Genomic DNA, 7459 nt, shown 5'->3' with positions numbered 1-7459 from the left:
GTGTACCGGTTGAGTTAGAATCTCTATATTGATATGATTTGAAAGCTTATTCAATTTACTACAACCTTCATGAAGAAATCGTGAACAAAAAACGACTGAAAATATGTTAAATTGTAGGGACAAGTTAAAGGGGATCGTGGTGTACGCGATTGTTGGAGTGGTTCTGTTTTGAGGGACGTCTGAGATTATACACAGGGAATCAGATTTACATGTCTTGAGGTAAAATTTAGAGGACCTCAAAGTGAAGATTTTGACATAAAGAACTCTTATTTTGGTTAAGTATTGGAAGAGTTATGATCATTTGAATGTCATGCTGCAAATCTGGAAAATTTTGAGAAATGTGTGGAATATGGTTTTATTTCTTAAAGTTAGACTTCTTAAGCATCATCTTTAGTGAGCCATATCAAGCATAACATTTGAAGATCATAATATTTAAGTTTCTAATACTTTTTTTTGGTGCTTTGGCAGGCCAAGAGGAAATAGGTCGAATTTACACACCCGAAAACTAGTCTAAGACTGTGAGTGACAAAAACAAGTTTTGAAAATTATTCTTTTTTAAAAAAACTGTTTCTTATAACTAAATGTTTAACATGCTTGACTACGAGTTTATAAATGATATATGATTTCTATTTTTAGTTTTCAAGTATGAGTTTCGAGCTTAGATCTCATAATGGAATCCACGTGTTAGCACGTAATTAATGAGTTCTGAAAAGTAGTTGAAATGGTATTTGTTTAAGAAAAGCATAGTTTAAGCAAGAATTACTTTAAGATTTTCGGTTTCCATAAACAAGCTAAGTAAGTTTGAGTTTATGCAAGATTAATATAAGTATACATGTTTTAATGTTTTCATATGCTTTCCATTGACTACATGACTGAGATCTTGAGCCTGAGGCTATAGGATATTGTGTGCACACAGGTTACGTTCCGTTGTTGACGTTGAGTGTACTCTGTGACAACGATGCTGTCGTGAGTGCTAGGCAAGCCCCACTACGACAAAGACGATGGGAGTGTTGGGCAGGCCCCACTACATCGTAGAACTAGTAAAAATTGGTTGTATTGGACGTGCCCTGCACAACGTAATGAAATCATGTTAGTTAAATAGTTTATAAACAGGAAATGTCTTGCTAGATTTTATAGATATACGTATTGAATGTTTGAAGGAGCTGTTTTCTGAAAATATTTACAGTTAACGATTTGTTTGTTAGATTTATAAGTTTTCAATGATTATCATGAGTTTTGAATTATAGTTTTAAAGTATTGTCACTCACTAGGCTTCATAGTTCACCCTTGCAAAATGTTTTACCCACTTTCCAGGTAGAGATCGAGTTTCCGATGCCTGATAGACTGCCTTAGTCTGCTGAAGATTCGATATCGATTGCGAGTACGTGGTTAGAGTTGTGTATAGAGTATGTTGTGTTATGATGTATATATCTGTATATGATATAGATACTCTACAGTTTGTGTAAGTTTTAGAAGTTGCGGTTGTGTAAACCTTTGTTGGTTATGTTTTGGTTAAGGTGTCTCTAGATTTACTTGCGGAATCAGTTATTTCTGGGCTACACTTCATGTATGTATATGATTAGTCTATGTTCCGCTTTGTTGTGTTGCATGTATAATAGTTTATATACTAGATTAGCAAGTTTATCATGTTAATGAATTCAGCAGAGTTGACAGATATCGGTAAAGAAAATCGTTGTCGGTCGGCTTCATGTCGTCTTTTCGTCTAAGCTAGCAGGTAGTCTGGGAGAGGGTGTGACAAACAATCGTTTTCACAAGCATGAATCTTTTCATATCATAACTCAAATACTTTTAAGAACTTCTTTACTGCATAAGTAGATTTTCGGATAACATTGTTAGGAGGTAGCATATCGTTCAAAGACTCTAAAAGGCTTGTGAAACTTTTATCGGTCCAATCGTTAGTAGCCTTTATCTTATATATTGATACCACAACTGACAATCTTCTATATTTTGTACAATGAGGATATAATGAAGTGTTTGCATCTATGACCTTTTGATTAACATCACTATTTATGAATGGTTCATCAACTTTTTCGTTGCTCATGAAAGAAGTACTACAAAAGGGTTGACCATCAAACATACACTCTACCAATACTTCTTCACCATGATGGTATCAAAACCTATAAGTAGGATCCATACCTTTTATAACTAAATGTTCATATACAACATCAAAGGTTTGATGATTCATGTTCCTACATGTCTTGCATGGACATGAAATTTTGTCTACTCCACCCAACGTGTTCTCTACTTGTTTCACAAAGTTTCATGCTCCCCTCAGATATTATTGGTTGCTCTATTAGAAAGATCCAAGTTTGCAATTAATATAACTAACTATATTAATCTATTTTAGTTAGCTAAAAATTTATTCCCTTACCTGTTCAAATGAACCCAATCTTTTTGAAACATTATATCTTCAAATTATTGCTATAAGAATGTGAAATATAATTAAGAACCAACTCTACCCAAAGAGAAATTGATAATACTAGCATGCGAAGGTAACATCAACAAAGTAATAATCACCATTAACACCAATAGAGTAATAGTCACCATCACCATTTAAAAAAACTAACATTACAATGACAAATAAGCAAAGACTAAAAAAAAAAAATATCTTAACCAATAATATGCAAATATCCACATTTATGCACAAATAAAAATCCATGAACTTTAAAAATAATAATGCTTGAGAGGTTGAGATCTTACCTTAACTAGAAGCTTAAAAAAGATAAAGATTCTTCAACCCAAACTTCAATGTTACCAATCCAGCTCGATCAATGGTAAGAGATTTAGTTTCTGGATCTAAGTTGATATTAGTTATAGTTGAGGGACAAGGCTACAATCAGAACACAAGAAAAGTATCATATGGTTGTAACTTATAAAATAATTTTTTTACCTTGGCTTTCTTTTACAACTCAACCACAAGTTTTTCTCTCTCTCCTGACCTCTTCTCTATTTAAGAAATCAGAAAAGGAAAAATTATAAGACTTTAAATTCAAGTGCAATCATGATATCTAAAAGAATAATACAAAATAAGTTACAGAACTTCCATAAAACTCACAACATGCATTTTTATCCAATAAAAAACTAAAATAAAGGAGAACATAGAATTTTGCTGAAGCAAGACAATGCCTACATCTCACTGTTAGGTTTTACTTTAATCATAATACCATCAGCTCCACCTAAAAGACTAAAATAAAGATGCCTCGTAAATTATGTTAATAATGCATTTAGTACCTTCCTCTTGATGTTCTAAACTAATCAAAATATAAATCTTTTTAGTACACCATATGAACAACCATGAGAATGCAATGTCCACAATAAATATCTGGTGAGTTGCTTTGTTGTGCTATTAAGAATGTTTGTGTGTGTGTGGTTTTCTTGATCTTGCTTTTTCGGTAGTATGTGAATGCTATATATTACTACTTTATCTGTAGCCTTTCTTTGCTTTTCAATGCCAGAAATAAGATAGAAAAAAAAAACTCACCATAAATAACCTACTAATATATTCATCACAAACATCAAATAACCAGAAACAGAAACAAGATAGACGAGTCAAAGAATAGACAAATTAGGCTGACGATAAGATGATTGAGCATACCAAATGAAGATGGATTGATCATTCGAAAGAGCCCTCTGCGTCAACTTATGCTACTATACCTTATTATTTCGAGATAGGTAAGGCTTGGGGACTTAGAGAGATTGGAGAACCCCTTAAATATTAGCTTGACCTGAAGGAGCTTAGAATGAAGGTGATGGTTGAAGACAGAAGAGAACGGAGAAGATGAGGTCGATCGGAGATATGGTTGGAATGAGGAGAACGGAGAAGAAGAGAATGAAGAAGATCGATGAGGTCAGAGATGTGGTTGGAATGAAGAGAACAGAGAAGAAAAGAACGGATCGAAGAAGATGAGGTGGATAGGAGATGTGGTTGGAACGAAGAGAATAAGAAGAAGAGAACAGAAAAGATCGATGAGGTCGAAGATGTGGTTGGAACGAAGAGAACGGAGAACAAGAGAAAGGATCGGAGAAGATGAGGTCGAAAATGGCCAAATGAGGTTGGAATGAAAAAGGTTGGAACAAAAGGTCAGAGATGTTGCGCCATTTCGTGAGAAGAGAGTCGTACGAAGGAGAAAAGAGAATCGTCCCAAAAATTAGGTTTTCTTTTTTCATTACCCCGCACGTTTTTCTTTTCTTTTTTAATTTTAATCCCCGCACCTTTTTCTCTTCTCTTTAATAACATTATATAATACATGTTATTAAAAAATGTTATTAAAAGGCTAATTTGCTGTAATGTGACTGGCGTGGATACAGATACAAGTGAAGATAGAATGATAGAGCTTGAAAAGAAGATCAACATACTCATGAAGGTTGTTGAAGAAAGGGATTACGAGATTGCATATCTCAAAAATCACATCAAGAGTCGTTATGTTGCAAAATCAAGCCATACATATATGGTCAAGAATACTAACAAAAGGAAGGCAGCTATGCAAGAAAGTCAATCATAAAATTTGATCTCAATGGCATCGTTGTTTGTTCAGCAGTTGCAGGAGATGATTGCAAACTCCATCAAAACTCTATGGTGGACCTACTCAAACTTTCTCTTTGTATTCCAAGCCATATACGAAGAAGATCGACAATCTTAGGATGTCGAATGGATACCAACCATCCAAGTTCCAACGGTTTGATGGAAAAGGCAACCCAAAACAACATGTCACTCATTTCAATGAAACATGCAAACCTGGTAGTACACGAGTAGATTTGTTGGTAAAATAGTTCGTCCAAACTCTTAAAGAAAACGCCTTCGACTGGTAAATCGACCTGGAACTCGAATCCATTGATAGTTGGGAGCAGCTTGAGAGAGATTTTCTCAACCGCTTCTACAGTAGTCGGCGTATCATCAGCATGATGAAGCTTACAAACACAAGACAACGAAAGGGAGAGCAAGTCATCGACTACATCAACTAATGGAGAGCTCTGAGTCTTGACTGTAAGGATCGACCCACAGAACTATCTGTAGTGGAGATGTGCACCTAAGGCATACATTAGAAACTTCTCTATATTCTGCAGGGAATAAAATCTTGCACGTTTGAAGAGTTGGCGACTTGTGCCCATGATATGGAACTGAATATTGTCAACAGAGGAGTAAAAGATTTCTTGGTTTAAAAAATGTGGAGTGATAAGAATGAAATCGATGACACTAAAAAGATTGCAAATACTATCATAAATGAGTCTATGGTTGTTCATGCAACTTCTTTGAAATCTTTCTCTAAAAGAAAAGAAACAAAAATTGAAAGATTGCATGATTGTGATGAAAAGCGATGCCCAACTCTTAAAGAAAGACAGAAAAAAGTTTATCCATTTCCTGACTCTGATGTTGCAGACATGTTAGAGCAGCTGCTAGAGAAACAACTTATTCAACTGCTAGAATGCAAACGACCAGAAGGGAATGTAGATAATCCTTATTGTAAGTACCATCGGGTCATGAGTTACCCTGTTGAAAAATGTTTCGTGTTGAAGGAGTTGACTATAAAGTTGGCTTATGAAAATAAGATCAAGCTAGATATTGATGAAGTAGCTCAAATGAATCAGGTTGTAGTCAATATGATTTCAAGTGTTCCACCATCAACACAATTTTATGATCAAAGAAAAAGCTTAATTCAGTTTCAGACTTCCGAACCTATAGTTGTCCAATTCCAACAAAGGATCATGACAATAGACTCCCAAAACAAAGAAGAGCATGTTAAGGATGATGGCGAAGGATGAATAGTCATAACTCGTTGAAAAAGGAGACAACCAAATTCAATTCAAAAGAAGTCATCATTCCATCAAAAGCATGCAAAAGGAAACATCTTCCAACAAAAGAAGAAAAAAAAAGAAACAAGAAGATGTGCAAGCCTAAGCCTATCAAAGAAAAAGACGAGGACTTCCTCCAACCTTGACGGTCGATAACTTTGACAAAATTTCTCACAAGAAGCTTCTTTGATGATCGTCTATAAGAAGTATTAGAAGTTAGCATAGTAGAAGTCGACAACAATTATGCATCTTCTGAAGAAGTCGACACTACAAATGAAATTAAGCAAAGAACTTCTGTCTTTGATCATATCAAGCCTTCAACTACTCAATCTTCAGTATTTCAAAGATTGAGTATGGCCACAAAAGAAAAAGAAAACCAATGTCCAATGTCTAATTTTATCAATGTTAAGTCTCAATTCTCCCATTAAATTCATTGGTAGAAAAAATTTAATTTGATTCAAATTTACTTTTAGCTATATTCCAAATTATTTTTATTAAAAAAATCATGAATTAAAATCAAAACTCACTGCAAAATTGACATTGGATTGTATCCAAACTTCATTTTTATCAAACTTAATGTCCAAATGCATAGTGTGATTAATTTGACATATTAAGTGAAGCTAAAGTCAAGAATAAGGTCACTTGTATTTTTGGTTTCTGCTTATAGTCTTTTAGATTCATCCACCCATACACTTGCACGAATCTCGAAAAGGGGGCATTTGTTGAACAAAAAATTTTGACCAATTAAATGACGCTACATCATCACACATCATCATAGCAAAACTATGATGATTATAATTTGATTGGAATTGAGTAGTCAAGCTTTCTCATATTCAACCTAGTTCAAGCCCTTGATAAAAAAATTGGGTCAAAGAAATAATGGGTCCGAACCCACCAAACAAGTAGGCTTGAGCCTGAACCCACCATGCAAATGGGCCCAAGCCCAAGCCACCAGGCAAATGGGCCCAAGCCCAAACCCAAGCCTAACAAGTAAATGGCCCCAAGCCCACCTAAAGCTCATGGAATTTCTCTATAAATAGAGACTTTTGTCATCCATTTGGGGATCTTAGGTTAAAGGAGGAATTGAAGCTATGAAAAATTGAAGGTATGAAGAATTGAAGTTTCAAACTTCTAAAAACTCTCAAGACGTGCAAGTTCTTATCAATCTTCATCATCTTCTGAAAGATTGAAGACTTTTAAATTCTAGAAGATTGAAGCTCAAATAGACTTTTAAATTTAAACATTTTAAAAGGTAATCCAAACAAACTCGATGATTGACTATAACATAACAATTTTTCTTTAATGTGATAGCACCAAGCTGTTGTTGGAGCTATGCTGCAATGTCAATTTATGCAGTTTACTCATTTTACATTTGTAGACAAGATATAAATTCTTCCAAAGAACTAGACTTTTTTTTTCGAATAAACCAATTCATTTGAGATCTTGTTGATCAAGTATTTTTCTTATTCAAAGGTCAACCTTTTATGTCTTTTCGCATTGAGAATTCTTTGCATATGAAGAGATGTCAAGGAACTGCTTACTTCTTGAATAGATTTTCTACGTCTATATAGAAACATTGGTTTATTAAGGATATGCAAGAAAAACACATCAAATTGTTGATTTATTGCCGGATAGGGCTTAGAAGAGA

At 34.3% G+C, this 7459-nt stretch overlaps 1 long non-coding RNA gene across 1 annotated transcript; it reads right to left on the bottom strand.

Moving 5' to 3' along the window:
• Positions 1-765: 765 nt before the first annotated feature.
• LOC127150491 (uncharacterized) lies at positions 766-3920 on the bottom strand. Its single transcript, XR_007822864.1, has 4 exons — positions 3617-3920; positions 2912-2967; positions 2722-2811; positions 766-1067 (listed from the first exon to the last, which is right to left on the bottom strand). It is a non-coding gene; the product is annotated as an uncharacterized LOC127150491 (long non-coding RNA).
• Between the last annotated feature and the right edge of the window lie 3539 nt (positions 3921-7459).

The sequence above is a fragment of the Cucumis melo genome, chromosome 8 (assembly GCF_025177605.1).
Source record: "Cucumis melo cultivar AY chromosome 8, USDA_Cmelo_AY_1.0, whole genome shotgun sequence".
Taxonomy (NCBI): Eukaryota; Viridiplantae; Streptophyta; class Magnoliopsida; order Cucurbitales; family Cucurbitaceae; genus Cucumis; species Cucumis melo.
The sequence above is the reverse complement of the archived record's forward strand: the minus strand, read 5'-3'. Positions and strand labels throughout refer to the sequence as shown.